The sequence below is a fragment of the Bubalus bubalis genome, chromosome 13 (assembly GCF_019923935.1).
Source record: "Bubalus bubalis isolate 160015118507 breed Murrah chromosome 13, NDDB_SH_1, whole genome shotgun sequence".
NCBI classification, from domain to species: Eukaryota; Metazoa; Chordata; class Mammalia; order Artiodactyla; family Bovidae; genus Bubalus; species Bubalus bubalis.
In genome coordinates this window covers 61,816,307-61,836,740 of record NC_059169.1, presented here as the reverse complement: position 1 = coordinate 61,836,740, position 20,434 = coordinate 61,816,307, and the positions used below count along the sequence as shown (strand labels likewise).

The window sequence follows — 20,434 nt, the reverse complement described above, 5'->3', positions numbered from 1 at the left end:
AGTACGGGTTTTAGGAACTTTTCAGCAGGTTCCTCACACTCTGTCACGTTTAAAACTTGGACACTTGTTTGTTTAATTAGGAGAGGGGGAAGAACTAACTTCCACCCTGCCAAGATTCTTGAGAACACTGTTAGTGAAGGGAGAAAGTTAAAATTCTATTCTTAAGGCCCTTGGGCTGACAACCAAAATCACATTCTCTGCCTATTTGTATGTTTATGTCAGCAGTTGCCACTGATCGGTTGATATTGTTCTTCTGGTAAAAGATAAAAGTGTCTGCTAACCTCAAAACAAATCTTGTGACAGAAGCACCAGCTTTGTAAGGCAGACAGGGGAGGATACTGATTACAAGCTGCTAGGTGTCCCTTTTTATTCTCAAGGGGGGGAAAAAATCACAAAAACTCTTCATGCTCCAGAAATAGTTTAAAATGTGCTGTTTATCTTAGGATAGGTTTGTGTAGAGTAGAAAGATGAGCATTCCTAAGAAACTTCAGCTGCCCATTTAAAAGACATACACACATACTTACACACATACAATATGTTTATGAAGTTTATAACCAGCCCCTCGTAGACTAAATAGCTAAATTATTATATTGGTGATACATAAATTGACCAGGATTTTCTAGAGCCATTACAAAAATACAACTCCCACTTAAATGAGTTTAAGATTATATTGAATTTTAGAGGGGAAGCTGGGGTTCGTAATCATGAAAATCTTATTGTAATGTTTCCAAAAGGAACAATATGTATTCTAGTGAGCAGCATTTGATGAGATTGTTTCCTTGGAAATTAGGATTTGTTTTTAAAGGTTCAGGAACTGGTTATGTGTGAAGGATACTGGTCCTACATACCGGTCTGATTTCAGGAAGGATATTATGTCATTCCATAAACTCTGTGTGCAGGTCTTGGTTGAATAGAAACAAAAGTAATCATTTCCCTGTGGCTTGATTTAAAAATACACTAGGCTTAGAATAAAAGCCAGCTCCATTTTAGTTTTAGAGATTTCTAACAATAGTGCTTTACCAGACATCATCATCATTATGGACATAGGGGCTCAATAAATGTTTGGTGACAGTTTGATGGCTTATATAGTCTGTGCTCTGTAAACGTTCCTCAGCATGCTCATAAAGTATATTATGTTAGAAACATTGCATACAAATAATTTGAGATATCTTTGTAAATCCCCTTAAATGAAATTATAATGATTTATTTCATTAAAAAGTATTGATGTTCTTTTTGGAATGAAGATTATTTTTCCAATAAGGACTTGAGACGTCATGAACACATGTATGACCATTGAAAGTGTATTCTGTGTCAGTGTTTCATTTTGTCTAATTAGAAAATTTGAGCATTCTTACTTTTTTTTTATATTGGGCAATGGAATATTTGAAGCTAATGAATGCCTAAAGATTAAGTGACAGTTAGGATCATAGGTAAAGCATGAAAGAATTCCAACAGTCCAATGATTAGGAGCTTGTTATTTGTTAATAATGAGTTAGGTGGTGAGTTAATAATACAATGTGCAATTGTATCATAAGACTTTGAGAAAGCAGAAGCAAAATGATTTTACTGGATTTACTGTATGAATACATTGGTTTACTGTAATAGTAGAGAATATTGACTGAACATTTATAACGTATCATGTTCTGCTCTGAAAGTTTTATATTATGTATTTCAATTCATTTTATCCTCAAAAAATAAATCCTTGTAGGTGAGTACTATTATTATACCCATTTTAAAGGTGAGAAAATAGAAGTACACAGAGTTTAAATAATTTCTCCAAAGTTATACATAGTAAGAACTGGTATTTGAATGTATCTGTAGAGACCATGCTCAATCATACTCTAAACCATTTTTTAGTTCTTATAGTGAGGGTTAAACTACCGAAACTGTGGTTGATTTCTGAATTGTGTATTTCAGTCTTTTCTACTCAGGATATAGCACTGAACCATATCATAGAGTCATCATGAGACTTCCAGTCAGGTCTTGTTTCTCTGGTGGAACAAAGTGCTATATGTTTTACCTTCCTTGAGCAGTTAGTACCCAACAGTACATGATGTCTGGTTATTTTACTAATGGCCTACAGTCATTCAGTTAAAGCTTATCAAGTGCATATTAAATTAATAGCATCATTAGTTTTTGTAGCTCACTTATTGGTATCTTGAAATGACAGCCACTTCATTAAAATGGTTTTCATTACTCTGCTATAGATATTTCAAGAAAGATTGGGCATTGTATTAACACAGTTTGGGGGCATGAAGACATAGTCTTTCATGGCTGTTGGGAACAGTGCAAACAGGAGTAAGTTGCTCCTCTCTGACCTCATTACAATGAGATAATCATTGAATGGCATGAACATGATTCAACAGTAGATCCACTCATGGGAGGGAAAAACAAAGAAGGGAAATAAAGGAATCTTTGATGATGCATAGGATCAGAATGAGTTGCTAAAACCCAGGATGAATCTAAACTTGCTCATCTTCCAGGTATGCTCTAAAATATACATGCAGCGTTTCTCTAGCTGTCTCTTTAGTTCTGGAGTCTTAAGTCCAATTAAAAAGAGAAGCAATGTTTAAAATAGAGTGTTGTTTTGCAGAGTAAAAACCTATCACATAAGTCATACTGCTCATAGTCCTTACCCCACAATCTTGCTCAATCAATGGAGAAATTGTTATAGGGAGAGAGGATGGAAATAATAATGGTCCTTATTTCCCTCACAGGCAGGCACTTGGAGTGGACGAGAGGGAGGATGCAAAGGAGGTGGAGGAAGAGCGTGTTAGGCCATGGAAGGGGAGAGTGGGGATTTTATGTCATTAGATGGCTACAATTTATAGACTACATCTGCACATGCTTAAGTCTGTACACACACACCTTACTAGGAAAATTCAAACTGAGGCAGATATATAAGTGTGATTACTTGCTTTGTGAAAGAATTCATCATGCTATTAAATGTAAAAAATATGTTAATGCCTTAAATAGCATGAAATGGACCTGATTGCAATAAAGTCCACTGAACTCTAGAAAAAAGAGGAGACAGGGATGCAGGATCTGTTTAGACACTCTCTTATTCTTTTACTGTGGCAAGTTTCAGACTTTCACTGGACCTTCATTTCTTGACAAGGAAATGAGATGGTCAGACTGTGATTCTGGTTCTTAGGATCTTTCTGTGGTTGAGTCAGTAACTCCTTGAACTAGAGTGCATAAAGCTGGGAAATTTAAATCCAGAGTGACAAAAGCCAAAAGGGAAACAGAGCAGCAATCTAATGTGGAACAAATCAATGACTTCTAATTTTTCTGCATCTTGTCAAGGAAATAGTGAAATGGAAATCAGATTTTAATTCTAATTCTGATGCTAATTAATTGTGTGATCTGGGGAAAGTAACAACTTCTCTGGGCCATTCTTTTCTTCTTCCATAAAATAAAAGAGTTTGAATTAAATAAACATGAAGTTCCCATCATCTCTAAAATTCTAGGATTCTGTGATCACAGGTTATTCCTTAAGAGAAAGATGATGCTTATTTACACTTTCCTTATTGTGTCATTCAACACCTACCCAGGCATGCTTCTTTGTTACCTGTTTAATGCTCTCATTATCAATTTACTAGGAACATTAGGATGTCCAGTCTTGTGGACTATTTAAATGTAAGTATAAGCTGTAACTGTAAAGGTTAGTTATAATTATAAAGAAACTTGTAAAACCTTTCTTTCTCAGGAGTCATGGACTGTACCATAGAGTTATTGTAATGCCTGGCCTCTTACAAGGATTTTAGGGATCAGAGAGTTGTATACCCCCCATGCTCACACACATACACACACAAAACTCTTTTCTTGATGGAAAATGTAGAATGTAGAAATTTCACTAATAGAATTAGTGAAAATTGGACTTGCACTTTCATTGACTTTTTATCTGAGACTATCTTTAGAGATAGCACCTGAACTCAACTAGAGTAGAATAAACTGCTATTTTTATGTTCACAGGGAATGGAACTGGGCATTAGTGATGTATTCGCTCTCATGCCTCTATCAAGTCAAATGATATGCTGGGAATTTGCCCATCAAATGATATCTTGGGGATTTGCCCAACCTAAGTTGGGCATTGCTCATCCCCGGTGTAAGAGACCTCCACCAACTGAGCAGCATCAGCCAAAATTAAATAATTCTCTGGCTTTCTTTTTTTGTGGGGGGGAATTGCCCTTTCTCTGTGCTTAGCATTCTCTTAGTCAAGTACTTTCAGAAATAGAGGATGAATACACCCACAGAAAGACAGATGGAACACAGAAAACAGGATGAGAATGTGTCAGTCATGCGAGAGTGCTGGTCAAAAGTTCTTTAAAAAAAAATACTGTCAGAAATTCACATTTCATGAAATCAGAGCCTCTTTCTATTCTGTGCTGGTGGACTGAAGGGCCTATACAGAAAGGACACTATTCAACCAGAAGTTACAGGAAAATCTGTTTAGTGAATTAAGTCAATTAACTTTGAATAACACTTTAAAAATCATCACATAGTAAAACTGTGAGCAGTCAAGAAATAAGTACTAGAAGGAAATTATCAAAGAGCAATATGCTTGTACACATATAAAACTTGAGAGTTTAACTTTAACCAAATTGTGACTTTTCATAGCTGTACTCCACTGAGCTTATTAGTTCTGAACTTATAAACACCCTTCCCAGATGCAGATTTTGTGACATTAGTTGAAGTGAACAGAAATTCATTGATTCATTTTTTCCTCATTTCTCCCCCGTCCCCATCCCATAATCAGTGCTTTAATTCTTAGTAAATTTGGGACACTGGTTAACTCTTATAAAACAAGGTTCCCCATTTCCCCAGCGAGCTAAATGTGGCTAATTAGAAGCACAAGTTAGGGGGGCAAAAAAGAAAGAAAATCACCAGGAGTGGTCTGAGCAATTGACGGCCCAGACTTACTTAGATAGAAAACAAGTGGGTTTTAGTAAATTTCCTATATAAAAGAAAAAGCATGCTTACTCGGTTGTGTCTGACTCTTTGCGACCCCATGGACTATAGCCAAGCAGGCTTCTCAGTCCATTGGATTCTCCAGGCAAGAATACTGGAGTGGGTTGCCATTTCTTCCTCCAGGATATCTTACCAGCTCAGGGACTGAACCATTGGCAGGCAGGATTCTTTACCACTGAGCCCATATAGAGGAAAATACATTGGTGGAAATTTAGTGGAACAGATGATCATGTGCTCTGTCCCTGCATCTCATTAGCTGTGAGAATGAGGTGCTAAGACTAGGGAAGAAGACACAAGAAGATAATCATGCATTACACACCAGATCTTTGAATGAAATGAGGATCATGTGAAAATCATCTTTTGTCTCCTCAGGGGCAATCTGAATATGATTTTGGTGTGGGTAAAGACATTATATATTAATTTACATTCTACCTCATTAAAGGATTTGAGGTAGTTCAGAGAAGATGCAACTCAGCTTTAAAAAAGATAAATCTGGTGAAAAGGAAAAATGTAGGTTGATTCAGTTCAGTTCAGTCCAGTCGTTCAGTCGTGTCCTACTCTTTGCAACTCTATGGACTGCAGCACACCAGGCTTCCCTGTCCATCACCAACTCCAGGAGCTTGCTCAAGCTCATGTCCATCAAGTTGGTGATGCCATCCAACCATCTCATCCTCTGTCATCCCCTTCTTCTGCCTTCAGTTGTTCCCAGCATCAGGATCTTTTCCAGTGAGTCAGTTCTTCACAACAGGTGGCCAAAGTATTGGAGTTTCAGCTTCAGCATCAGTCCTTCCAATGAATATTCAGGACTGATTTCCTTTAGGATGGACTGGTTGGATCTCCTTGCTGTCCAAGGGACTCTCAAGAGTTTTCTCCAACATCACAGTTCAAAAGCATCAATTCCTCAGCACTAAGCTTTCTTTATGGTCCAACTCTCACATCCATACACGACTACTGGAAAAATCATAATTTTGACTAGGTGGGCCTTTGTTGTCAAAATAATGTCTCTGCTTTTTAATATGCTATCTAGGTTGGTCATAGCTTTTCTCCCAAGGAGTAAGCTTCTATTAATTTCATGGCTGCAGTCACCATCTGCAGTGATTTTAGAGCCCCCAAAATTAAGTCTGTCACTGTTTTCATTGTTTCCCCATCTATTTGCCATGAAGTGATGGGACCAGATGCCATGATTTTCGTTTTTTGAATGTTGAGTTTTAAGTAGGTCAATTAATAAGATAAAAAGAGATAGACAGAGGTATTATATAAAAATTTATAATGTAAGGCCCTGAATAACTACTAAAAGCATGCTGCAGGCTTAGCTTGAGCCTTCCTAATCTAAGAAAAGAGGAAAATATGATCAGGGAAGATTTGCCATGTCTGTAAGGTAAAAACATAGCAGCACAGCTTTCCCTGACCCTTGATATACAGGAGCAGTTTCTCATAAAAATATCCCATTGTGCTTTTTAACATTCTTACAATGAATTCAGTAGCAAACCCCTTACAGCATCCTACAGTGAAAGTAGGGGCATAACAATAAATTTTAATTCAGTAAAACTATTTGAGGATGGAATGGGCGGCTCACAACAAGGGGGTTCAGTATGTAATCCTCTGATTCCCTGGCTTGACCTAGAAATAGCATGGAAACTGGAGACAATTTCGCTGTGTCTGAGAACTCTAGTAACATGGATGGATGGATGGATACTTAGACAGATGGATAGTCAAGAGGAAGAAGTTTTTGTGGTTAAGTAATTTTGAGAAAAACTACATCGCCTTTCCTTTCTTGGAAATTCATATTTATGAAAGGCTCAGAGAAACCCTGCAGAAAGTAATTTAACCTTGTTTAAACTCACATATTTCATCATTAAACCATTTTTTACTGGATACCAGGAAGTGACACATGTGAAACCCACGTTCCCCAAGGAACACATTTTGGAAAGTCTGGTTTAGGAAAGTGCAGGGCCGGGTGGTTCATTCAGATCATTTTCTTTGAACATATTTCTTTCATGAATTAATAATTTGAGATTATATCTTACAGAGTAACATTGCAAGTATTCTGTTTTCAAATAAGACCAACTCCATATACTTTAAAAATCAGCTGGGTAAATGCAGGATGATATCTTTCATGAAAATAAAAAGGAAGATCCTAACCTGATTAGGTGGCCTCTCCACATTTGCCCAGCAGAAAACTGAAGGGGTAGGTATATGGGCAGAGTTAACCATTATAATAATAGTACAAATAATCTTCAAGTAACCCTACAAAATACATTCTACTGGGCCAGAAGAGAGAAATGATTGCTTTTTAGCTCTGGATCTGTCTAACCTACAATAAAGCCGAAGTTCTAGTTGAGTTCCAAAAGAGTCCGACATTATAGCAGCTAATTCAGAATATTCCATTACTGCTGGGAAGTGGAATCACTGCCCCACAGGAAAGAAACAGGAAACTCTTTAGGGGTCGCAAATTCTCCCTGGTGGCTAAGAGTCAATTTCTAACTCAGGGTCCAGTTGTATCCTTGGTTACATAATGTCCCTCTCAGAACGACAGAATAAAGTGACCTGATAGATAATAGGTCATTTTAATAGTAAAATCTGTTTGGTCCAGTTGTATAAGCAACTTACCAAGTTTTCCGTGAGGACTACAGATATTCTTAAGGTTTTTTTTTTTTTTTTTCCCTCCTGCTGGCAAAGAGATAACAAATTAACATCTGCATTATGACTGATGCTTTTTGAGAGAAATCCACAGAATATTAAGAGGCTGCAACAGAAGGCATGAAGAATTAGACCATGTCATGTCGCCCAAATCCCTATGCCATAAAGTCATACAGGGTCATGGCAATCACTGTAGAATGGTGTAGCATAGGGCAGGGTAGACACAGATTATTGTGAAAATGTATACACTATTATTTGAAAAGACATGAATTCTCTTTTTTGGGAGAAGCTTAGGGTCAAAAGGAATTTAAATGGAATGGTTAGAAAATGACTTAAAATTAGAGAACATGCTAATGCTGTTAGAAAAAAGAAATCAATAGAAATACATCCAAAATGTCCAGCTAGGCTCTCAAATGACTTCCCTCACAAACCATAGGAATCCTAACAATTGTAGAGGTCTGACAGAGGCAGAGCTGACTAAAATACCAGTGTTTTGCATTGCCACGTCTCTAACATTCTGATAAAACACGTAGAGGAGAGAGTGGAGATTGTAAAGGAACTGGCAATCACCAAATAACTAAACTACATGTCAGTATCTTGAGCTGAAGAAGGCATTCTCTCCCTGCATTCCTATTCTCCTCTTCCTGGTAATTTTGAAAATCATGCATATGGATGCCAAGAACCTTTGATTAGTATTCCATCTCTATAAGTGAACAGTGGCATTTCATACACATTTGTATTCACCAGAGGGCACACTGGAAAGAAAAATACAGTAGTCATAAAATCATTTTCCTCTGAAAGTTTGCTGCTGCTGCTGCTGCTAAGTCGCTTCAGTCGTTTCCGACTCTGTGTGACCCCATAGATGGCAGCCCACCAGGCTCCCCTGTCACTGGGATTCTCCAGGCAAGAACACTGGAGTGGGTTACCATTGCCTTCTCCGATGCATTAAAGTGAAAAGTGAAAGTGAAGTCACTCAGTTATGTCCGACTCTGTGCGACCCCCATGGACTGCAGCCCACCAGGCCCCTCCGCCCATGGGATTTTCCAGGCAAGAGTACTGGAGTGGGTTGCCATTGCCTACCCCCAAATTATCTATAATATTTAAAATCACTATAAGAAATAAGAAAGATTCACAATTCCAATGACAATCACATTCCAACCATTCTTATATAAAGACTAGGGCTCAATATAAGAAAATATAGTAAGAAACATCCATGAACATTTGGCCCTTCAAGGCACTATATGAGCAAATGAATAAATTATGTCCTGTATACCAAGTTTGCTAAGGCAGGCATACCTACTGCCCCATTTTTTGTGTCCTCAGAAAGTGTCCACCACAAAATCTGAAACAAAAGGTGTATGTGTTGAGGGGGACAGAGGGGTTGATGTTATTATTTTGTTTTTTATCTTAAGCCATAATGAAAAACATTGTCATTTCCAGTTGTGGTTTCCTGGGCACAGCAGTTACTCTCTCAGTTGCCCTGAACTGACCTGAAGTGGTGGGTTTAGGCCGAGTTTCAACTCATAAAGATAAATAGCAAAGTCTGTTGATCCCCACCTTCCGCCAATAAAAGAGGCAGGAAATGTTCCTGGCTCTGGGAACGACTTGGTGGTAAACTGTGAAGAGGAGAGAGAGCAGCGGTGCTGGGGGAAGAGGACTGTGCTTTTGCTAGACTGGAGTGAAGGCCAGGGAGGTCGTCAGAGTGGGCGTAGGGAGGGGTGGGAGCAAGGTTCTAGACAAGCCTCACTGGCCAGTCTGTAGATGGTTATCTCTACATAGCTGATGGTTTTATCTGTAATATATGAGTTCCCCTGTCATCATGTGATTTTTCTAAACTATTAACTCTGTGCTTGCTAAGTTACTTCAATCATATCCAACTCTTTGTGACCCTATAGACTGTAGCCTGCCCGGCTCCTCTGTCCATGGGATTCTCCAGGCAAGAATACTGGAGTGGACTGCCATGCCCTTCTGCCAGGGGATCTTCCTGACCCAGGGACTGAACCTGAGTCTCTTATGTCTCCTGCATTGGCAGGCGGTTTCTCTACCACTTGCGAGTTAACTGAGATTTTTCTTAATTTTGTAGAAACTTTTCAGTATTACAGTGGTCTTTGCACAGAGGAATTCATAGAAAAGAAATGCTGTAAAATGTAAATAAACTTTCTAATGACCAGTTGGCAATTTGAAAATTAAGCACTCTGTTTCTCAAACTAATTCAAACAAGTTATTTAAGAGGCCTTCATTGCCCATTTCATCTAAGGCTTTCATTCCTTTTCATTGAGGACTGTTCTTCATAATTGTTGAATTCCTCCATGGTGAAAGACTGCATATGAATGTGATCATTAACTTTTGTTGAAATTTGTCCTTAAGAGTTGAATGGACTAAGTCAACATGGATTCTTTTGCTTCATTTGTATATGGATTACATGTAGTCTTAGGTCCTCCTCCATTTTGGTACCCCCAAACTAACAGAATAGAAATATTAGTTAATCCAGTCTTTTCATATCATAACTAAAATGTTAATCTTGAACTTTGTAGAAGCCTTGTTTTGTAAGATTAAATATTTGATGTCTACATACGGCATCCTGGAAACCCTGAAAAGCTATTATAATTGTAATGTGTTCACTGGTAGAATGCATGAGATTGTGGAGCGGTCCCCTGTGCATTGTCTTTTTGAATAAGTGTGTAAGATAGTCCTAATCATCTCAAATTAGGAAGCCATGTTCCCTAGAATCTTTCAGAGACCTGACAAATGCATATGCAACTTTCCTACTTTGAAATGTTTCCAGTCTCCTTTTCCCAAGTTGTTCCTTTGGAAGCAGATTAATTTTCACTTGGTGTTGCTGTATGGCAAAGCACATTTCCTTGAGTGGACTCTATCGATAAATATAGACTCACTTGATCTAATGAGGAAACTTGGCAGTGAGCAATATGGTTGTAAAACATTAACTAACTGGTAGGGTAGAGATGGTTTCAGAGTCCAACTTTTTCCTTTCCCCCTTCCACGTAGAGTAAAATTACTTCCTCACCTCCAGCTCTACAATTCTATTTCTTGGAGCCATTCTATTTCTGTTTCACATGAGGTTTCTCCTCTCTCTCTTGTCTCTGTGTCCCATCGTTGGTTCTGTTTTGTTCCATAAGGCAGGAATGCTGTGGAATGGAGGCAGGTTCTTTTCAGCTCATTAACTGTCAGTCACGCTGCCTTCTGACTGTTGGAGTCTATGCAGCTGTGTCCCAAGGTACAGGCGAGCCATGCCTCCTGGGCTGAGCAGAACTTTTCCACTGGGTCACCCAAGTGAAAAGAAAAGTGTAAGTCGGGGTTTGTCATGGAGAGGCAACATAGTTTATTAATGTATCTATGCATTTAGATCAAATATTTGGGTCTGGGATTGATGGTTTGACATTTTAAAACTTTTATGGCTCAAATTTTAGCTCTTGAAATGTTTACAAAAATTTTAAAACACTTAACAGTATACTTACACCTACTTTTATTGAGGGTTCCCTATTAGGTACCCAGGACTGTTTTCAGCACATATATTACCATTTTATTTAATTTTCATGAAGACACCAGAGTTAAATTTACTAGGAAGGCCTAATACTCAAGGCCTTACACTTACAGGCCTTCATTTTTCAGATAAGTAAACAAAGATTCAGAGAGTTAGGTAACTTTCCCAGAGTTTCCCAGCAAGTAGGTGGCAGAGCTGGGCTTTTAACTCAAGTCTGTGTGATTCTGAAGCCCACGTCATTCACTACGGAAAACCCCAGCACCCTTATAATTATGTAAGTGAGTCTGCCTGGATCCAAGCAGTGTGTTTTGTTTTTATCATCACTTTGGACCTTGTCTGTTTCCTGCACCACCACCCCCACCCCCACCACCACCCCCAGCTCCGGACTCAACCAGCCCCTCAAGTTGTTGGAGGACTTTACCTCCAAAACCAGCAGCAATTTCTCATGATCATCCTGCATACTAACTGCCCTCCCGCCACCCTGTTGAGGGCTGGCTGCTCTTCATCATGGACGCTTTGTCCAAAGTAAACGTTGGGGCAGCAGCATTTGGCCTTTGGCAAGGAATCTAGCAAGATTAGGTAGGAGCAAGCATAACAGAGGGAAAGAACAGATTCTTCAACCCCCAACCTCCTTTCCCTACTTCCGATCCTGCAAAATGCCGCCCTTCTTCCTAGAAAGTGCTAAGGGTGGATGCTGTAGGTCCGCAGGTTTCCCCAGGGCTCTTAGGGCCCGGAAGCTCAGTGGCTCACGTGATCTTAACCGTGGGCCTTTGCAGGTGGGAATCCAGGTGGGAAATAGGTCAGACCTGTGGTATTCTCTGGACTCTAGACCTCTAACTTATCAGTTCTATACTGGAAGGAAAGCCTATGTTAAACCAGGGTCTCCATTTCCAAACAGAAGCCCTGGATGGAGATTTTTTCCCCTCCAGATTTTGCAGTTTTGACCTCAGTCATGGCTGAGGCCTGCAGACCAGAATAGTCACGGTTGTGCTCTGCACTTGTAGCTGGAGAACAGTAGCCAGTCAGAAGAAAATATCAGTGTTCTGCCAACTTCTGCTGTTTGTGAAATTTTGCCAGAAGCAAAAACAGGATCAAAAATAATAAACAGACCTCCTCCCTTGTTGCATGACTGCTATTTACATAAAGAGATTGATGAACTGACTGTGCTTGTGCGAGTGCTCAGGGAAGGGAGTTTCTAAGAAGAAAAGGTTAATTCTTTGGTAGTTGATTGCATGTGATTTGAGGTTTTCTCAGATAATTGGTTTTTAAAGAAATAACCCATAGTATAGATCACACTGCTTCTTCAATACAAGCAGTCTATATCATGGGTAAAACAACCAGACACACAAATTATGTGCAGCTGTAAAACTTTACAGCGAAAATGAATCTTGAGAGCAAAGGACCACCGTGAGTCTTAAGTAGAATAGAGATGTTTCCAGTGAAAAGATAAACCTGGACTGTAGGGCAAGCTTGGGGAACTGGAAGGCAGGAGGCTGAGTTCTAGGACAACTTTGTCGTGACCTGATGACCACAGATACTTTTATTTAATCTGTCAGTGCCTCAGTTTCTTCATCTATCAAATGGGAATAATATACCAGCTCCTGCTATTCAGTGATATTATCAAGGGGAAAAAAATCAGTGTGAAATCAGTTCAAACAGAAGTTGTCATCCTCAGTTCTGGCATGGCTAAGTGATGTCAGGGCACCTGTTAGGAATCTCTGGACCTGAATACGGGCCCAAACACAAGAGCCGTACAAAGCAATCTCCAACTCGTTAGTCCTCAGCTAGACACAAAACATCACCACACTTGCTTCTCTTCCTTGAATAATAATTTATATCCCCCTCCAGGATATGAAAATAATGTGCCACTCTGTGGTCTTGTTTTGTTTTTAGTTGTTTTCCAAATAGACAAGGTATACTAATTCTTAAATTTATTTTATATTTTCTTTTTATATATTTGATGTGCTGTGAGGGAATCTATATCATTAATTAGGATCATTTTAAACTCCACTTTCTCTTATTTTTCTGCCTTTCTGAGATGTCAAGAATTTTACGTCGTATTTTTTACTCAGCTAATTCACTCTTACAGAATAACTTCCCATTGTCATGAGCAGAATAAAACCTTCTGAAGTAAAAGATACTGTGTGATAGACTCGGGGACTTTGACAAGTCACTGTGTCATAGATCATATGCTTTCCATGTTAAGAATCTCCAGTATAAACTGGGCTTCCTGCCAAGGCTAATGGGCAGTGTGGATGGTCCTCTTAGGCAGGATAGCCTGGTGTGGCTGTCAAGCTGGAGGCCTGAAAGATCTTAACCATGGTCCCAGCAGACTGCCTGAGTCCGAGAGGCCTGAAGTAACCTGATGTCACGTGCCCAGATTATCTGATGAAGGAAGGATGTGCCGAGTGCTTTCCTGGGACCTTGCCCAGCACAGCCTGGCCTGCGTGGCCTTGGGAAAGAAAGGTGAAAGCAGGGACACTTTATCAACATATCCCTTTAAGATGTTGGGGGATTGTCCCATAGTTTTGATACCAAGTTTTTGTTTGTTTTGTTTTCAGTGTTTGAGTGTGCTGATGATGTTAGATTCCATGAAGAAGGGCAATTATTAAGCTGAGACCACTGTGAAACTCTTTTTGTTGAATACTCTGTATGTGTAGTTTTTACTTGGAAAGGCTGAATGTCTTCAGAACAGTGGCATTTGAGGGGTGCATTTATGAATTAAGAGGAAGGAGCATGTTTGATGGCGAATAAACCAAGTCTGTTAAGGCTTCCTAAAACCTTTGCTCCAGCAAAACTGACCTATTTGGACTAAAGAGTTGGGGCTTGCTTTGTATGGCTCCTATGTTTGGGCCTGTTCTTATTGATTTCTGTCTTGCATATGAGGGTGAGACTAGCGTCTCTCCACCACCACCCAGATTCCTGATGCTCTTAAGTTTCTCTGTGGCCTTTATCTTAGCAGAACACATTTCTTGATTCTAGCTGGCTCTGCTCAACGATTAGCCATTTAAATAAATTATCGTGTCTTGTGATTGATAGAAATAACTTGACATGGGACTTAGGAAGTCTTCAGAGCCTTAATTTATCAGAGAAGGATTCTCTCAGACATCTTTCCTTTGGCTCTGGGAGGCTGTGTAGTTTGCAGGTACAATGTGCAGTGAACGAAAACCTGGGCTTTGGTGTTTCCTGGACCTGGGTTCAAATCCTAGTTCCAGCATGGATTGGCTCTGTGATCTTGAGCAAGTTCTATGACCTTTGTATGGTTGTTTCCTCATTTAAAATGGGAATAAAATAATAGCATCCACAGCCTGGAGTTGCTATGCAATGAAATGTTATCACCCATGCGAAGTGCTTATCACAGAGGCAAGCACTTACTCAGGGCTCAATGTACGTTCATTTGTCTGAAAAGGAAACAGAACGGAAACAGAAAATGGTCCATTCCACTGTGGATTAATTCCTTGTGAACAACTCGTCCAAGAACATGGAACTCTCCCTTCTGGTGAAAAGCGCATTGTTGCTCTTCTCAGTTCTCAAAAAGTCAGGGTACATAATTCACAGAGAGCTTACCCCTGTGCTAACACTGCGACACACACATTTGTGCTCCCCCTGGGAGGACTGGGTTGGTGGAGAATTTCTCATGAAATCATCTTTGGTAACATTGCAATAACTAACACAAATATTTAAAAGAGGCTACATTTTGAGAATGAGTATCACTTCCTCTCCATTAGTGTAACTGATGGAGACTCTAACTTAGTATTTCAACAAATAACTGTTCAAAGTCAATTGCACAATCTTTGCTGATATTGAGTGTGATGGAAAATTGTCAACATATAAAGCATGATCACTGCCCTCAAGGAGATTACAGTTAAATGCGTTAAGACATAAACTATTGTTAACGTAGACAGTTCAAAAGAATGACTAACAGGTTATCAAAACATAAGCATTTATATTGAGTGCATTGTCAGTAGGGTTGTAATATAAGGAAAAAAGGTTATTGGGCCTGAGCTATGGAAAGAGACTGTGTTTCCACTGGCAAAAATCAGAGGAACTCATTCTAAATAGGGCAGCAGAATGAATTGAAAAGTAAGATTTAAGTAATGAAGAATGTAGTCCATCCAACTGTATAGTTGGGGAAGGAGAGGGTGTGACAAATTGGGAGAGTGGCATTGAAACATATACACTGCCATATGTAAAACAGTCAGTAGGGATTTGCTGTATGCTGCAGGGAGCTCAAACCTGGTGCTCTGTGACAACCTAGAGGGGTGGGATACAGTGGGAGGTGGGAGGGAGGCTCAAGGGGGAGGGGACATATGTATACCTATGGCTGATTCATGTTGATGTATGGCAGAAACGAACACAATATTGTAAAGCAATTATCCTCCAATTAAAAATAAATTTATAAAAAAAAAAAGCTGACAATTAGCTACTAAAAAAAAAGAAGAAGAATGTAGTCTGTCCTACTGTACAGCACCAGGAACTATATTCAATATCTTATAATAAACCATAATGTAAAAGAAAATGAAATATATATATAACTGAGTCACTTTGCTGTATACCATAAGGTAACACAGCATTGTAAATCAACCATACTTTAATAAAAAAAAATGTATTCTAAATCTGGTGAAATGAGTGGTTGTAGGAAATGAGATGATAAGGTTGGAAAAGAACCCTGAGGCCAGACTTCAGTGAATTTGAAATTTCTGTGGTAGGTAATGGGGTGCTACTGAGAGAATTTGAGTAGAGAAGTAGTTGGTTGTAAACAGTCGTTTAGAATGATAAGTAAGTGAACATGGGTTTGAAGTTGTCAGAATTAATGGAGAGAGCGAATAATAATCAAGGAGCATGTGTTTTGGCCAGACTGTGTCTAGGCATGATAAATAATTGTCTCATTTAATTCTCATAATAGTAGGTACAGTTGGTGTTCCTACTGTCAGTTCAGTTCAGTTCAGTGGCTTAGTCGTGTCCTACTCTTTGCGACCCCATGAACTGCAGCATGCCGGGCTTCCCTGTCCATCACCAACTCCTGGAGTTTGCTCAAACTCAGGTCCATTGAGTTGGTGATGCCATCCAACCATCTCATCCTCTGTCATCCCCTTCTCCTCCTGCCTTCAGTCTTTCCCAGCATCAGGGTCTTTTCCAATGAGTCAGCAAAAGGCTAAATAATTGAGACCCAGACAGGCTAAAGTTACTTGTTCACATTTAACCCAAATAACTAGGACTTGAACCCAGGGCTTGCTGACTCTATCTTCTTCCACAGCTCAAGCATTATAGTTTAGTTTTGTTGTTACAGTGATTACCTTACCCCAACGGCCGAGGACTTTAACTGTGGTGATAAAGAAATGATAAACATAGGATTTAGCTCCGTAACTTTTCAGAATAGCAGAACATTTACAAGCCCTTAAAACTTTAATGTTCCCAATTACCAATTTATCTCTTCATGTCTTTCCCCTACTCACTATGTGAAGAATTCATTGGTTTGAATTTATTGCTATATCTTCTACTAGAAATTTTTATTCTACTTGGAGACACCTGTCAAGTGATTTATATTATCAGTAACTCTTGCTCAGTAAATTCTGGGTCAGCTTACAATGGAAGTTTCCCTGAATTTTAATTGAATTTTCTGATAAGACTATTCAACTATTCTATTTTCGGATACATATTCAACGATTTACTAGTAAGGAATAAATAAAATTAAGTACTAATATGAAATGAATTTAATATATGCAATAAAGAGATTTAAATTTTGAACTCCTGTGTGTGCATGCTCAGTCGTGTCTTGCTTTTCCGGACCCCATGGACTGGAGCCCCACCAGGCTCCTCTGTCCATGGTATGTCCCAGGCAAAAAGACCAGAGTGAGTTGCCATTCCTTCTCCAGGGGACCTTCCTGATCCAGGGATTGAACCCGTGGCTCTTCCGTCTCCTACATTGGCAGGTGGATTGTTTACCACCAGTGCTACCAAACCCCTAGACATTACAAATTGGCTTGAATGATTACATTTCTCAAAGAAAGGCTTTTTAAAGAGTATTATATACCTAAATACAAACAAAATTTAGTGCCTGATTTTAGAAACACGAGTAAACCAAAACACTAGTTATATTGGGCCAGTTTGCTGAAATAGTTTGAAACCAGATTAATTTGTAGAGAACCCAATAAACAAATGGGTCTATAGGGCGCATGATCTCATTTATACCAAATTCTTAAGCAGTCAGTCATTATTTTATTAAAAAAAAAGAATTTCAAATATGAACTGTTCTAGAAGTAATTTAAAGATGTTTAAATATTTTATGAAGTGTGAAATCTCACATAGTAGCCTCAGGCAGGCACCCCACTGGTACTGAATAAAAATACTCATATAGAGGTTTTTTTATAAGAGCTATTAATATAAAGTTTTACTTCTTTGCCTGAATTGTAGTTCCTATTCTGAATCTAGCCACAGGTTAAATTCCAATTAAATGAGATGCCTAAAGAGCCCCCAGGGGACAGAGTTTGTGTGCTCAGATAATGTGCAAATGATACTGAATTTTCTGCTAGAAAGCACACATTCTATTTTTTCAACACACTCAGTCTCTTAACTCCTGTTTAGAAAACAACTTTTCACCATTTCCCTCAAGTCCAGTCTGTTTCTCTCCTTCTTTATCAAGATGACTATCTCTACACATTAAGATGGGCAAAAGGTCATGGTGAGTCAGGCAAAGTCTCTCTTCTCAGAAGGTAATGGCCACACTTATTCCCATGACTTCTCCCAAGAAGCAAAAACTAGAGGTCATGGTTCAAACTCTGGGTCAGCACCAGCTTATTCTCTAGGACAGCCTACTACTGACCTAATTACCAGTTCCTGAAGGTTCTTGGCTTCCCAAGGGAGTGTCTTCCTTTCAGGGTTCACACTTAACATTCTTGTCTGATAGTTACACATAAACCCTTTCTTGCTGATCAGTCTGCTCTCTACGTGGATGGCACAGGAAAAATCACAGCCTCTACAACTTCCAGGCCACAAGACAGACTTCTAGATAGCACTGGTGAATGTGTGGCCTTAAGCTGCTCACCATGCACAGTGGAAACCTATTCTGTTTCTGGTGCAACCCCCAGCTGAGCTAATCGTACAAGACCCAAGTTCCCCAGTGAATACATTCATTGAGCGGCAGTGGTTGAACTCATGAAGGTATGTGACTGTGGCTGTGTAACAAACCACCCCAAACTTAGTGGTATTAAATGACCATTATTACACTCATAGGTTCTGTGGGTCAGGAATTTGGAAAAGATACAATAACAATGGTTTGTCTCTGCTCCATGATGATTGTGACTTTATTGTTGTTGTTCATTCGCTCAGTCATGTCTGACTCTTTGAAACCCCATGAACTGCAGCAGGCGGGGTTTCCCTGTCTTTTACTATCTCTTAGAGTTTGCCCAAACTCATGTCCATTGAGTTGGTGATGCCTTTCATCCATCTCATCCTCTGTTGTCCCATTCTCCTCCTGCCTTCAATCTAAGATTGTGACTTTAGCTGGAAAAAACTTGCAGGCTGTGGATGACTCAATGACTTGGCACTGGAATCATCCAAAGCCTCCTTCACTCCCGGGACTGACCGCCTGAAATGTGGGGCCTCAGCAGAGGCTGCCAGCAACATCTCCCTGTGTCCTCTCTAGGCAGCAGCTTAGGCTTCCTCACAGCATGGAGACTGCCTTGCAAGGAAGAGCAAGGCAACAGCACATGCCTTCTCTTGATGACCCTCAAAGTCTGTATAGGGCCTCTTTTGCTCTATCATAAAGATCTGCCCTGGTTCAAGGGAAAAGAACACTACTCAGTGGCAGGAGGGCCAAAGAATTCACAGATAGGTTTTGTAAATCACATTGGCCAGGTGGACTTCACTTTCACTTTTCACTTTCATGCATTGGAGAAGGAAATGGCAACCCACTCCAGTGTTCTTGCCTGGAGAATCCCAGGGACGGGGGAGCCTGGTGGGCTGCCGTCTATGGGGTCACACAGAGTCGGACACAACTAAAGTGACTTAGCTTACTACTACTGTTAAGCCACTTCAGTAGTGTCTGACTCTTAGCAACCCCACAGACTGGAGCCCGCCAGGCTCCTCTGTCCATGGAATTCAACAGGCAAGAATACTGGAATGGGTTGTTATTTCCTCTTCCAGGGTATTTTCCTTACTCAGGGATTGAATCCCGGTCTCCTTCGGCTCCTGCATTGCAGGCGGATTCTTTACTGCTAAGCCACCAGGGAAGCCCAAAATCTGGGTTCCTGCCATTCTTGCTGGCATGTGGCTGGCCTTTGGCGGATTGATTCGCTACTCTGAATTGTAGAGCTGGAAGAAGCGCTACAGCTAGAGTCAGCAAGCAATGTGGTTTTTGCCCCAGGTGTGCAGAGACTGCCTCAGTGACATTCCTGTGTATACTACATTGCACTAATTCTTTCATTGTGATAGTATTATGAGTAGCTACAGGCATTGTTCCATACATACATTAAATTGTTTAAGCCCTAATACCCTGTGCAAAGGAGAATATCCTTCCACCCTGACTTGTTGCCCAGAATTAGAACAAAATCCAGAATTTCCAAGGTTAGGCTGGAGAAGGGTCTCCAAGCGAAGTCAAATGGTTCTCAGTTTTATCTGAAACCCTATTTTCCACAGATGAGAACTCTGAGTTCTCTCATTTTACTCAGAGCTGCTGCTGCTGCTTTTTCTTTTTTTAATGCTACCCTGAATCCTTAGGGATAGAATTTAAGTTCCTGGATGCTGTTTTCTTAAGAAATCAAAGAAGATGGCCTTTTTTTTTTTTTTAAATAGCAGTGGTCGTCAAGCAGGGACTGTTTACCCTCTAGGGACAACTGGCAATATCTGGAGATAGTTTTGATGATCACAACTGGGGGTGGGGGGGTAGGTGCTAGTAGCTTCCAATAGATAGAGGCCAGGGATGCTGCCAAACATTCCACAATACACAGACGAGCCTCCCACACCAAAGAATGATCTTGCCCCAAATGCCAATACTGCCACTACTGGGAAACTCTGCTTTACAGGGGATTTTTCTAATCTGCCTTATAAAAATGAGGAAACGGCCTCAGAGGAGCTCACGGACTTGCTATAGGGTCCACAGCCTGTCAGTGATGGAGCCAGAATTGGACAGCCATCTTGAGATACTCAGTCTCATGTTCTCACCTCCTGTTGATACTCCAGCCAGCCTAGCACTTGCCTAGAGAGAGCAAACTTGGAGCAGGGAGTGGTCGTTCGCACTTTTCTCATGCTCCGGGCAGTGCGATGTACACCACACCTCTGCTAATAAGCACAAATCCCGTGAAGGACATGGTGCTCCCGTGT

At 40.0% G+C, this 20,434-nt stretch overlaps 1 protein-coding gene across 8 annotated transcripts in view; it reads left to right on the top strand.

Moving 5' to 3' along the window:
- Positions 1 to 20,434, top strand: part of STARD13 (StAR related lipid transfer domain containing 13) — a 482,949-nt gene that overhangs the window by 322,933 nt on the left and 139,582 nt on the right. The window lies entirely within an intron of this gene.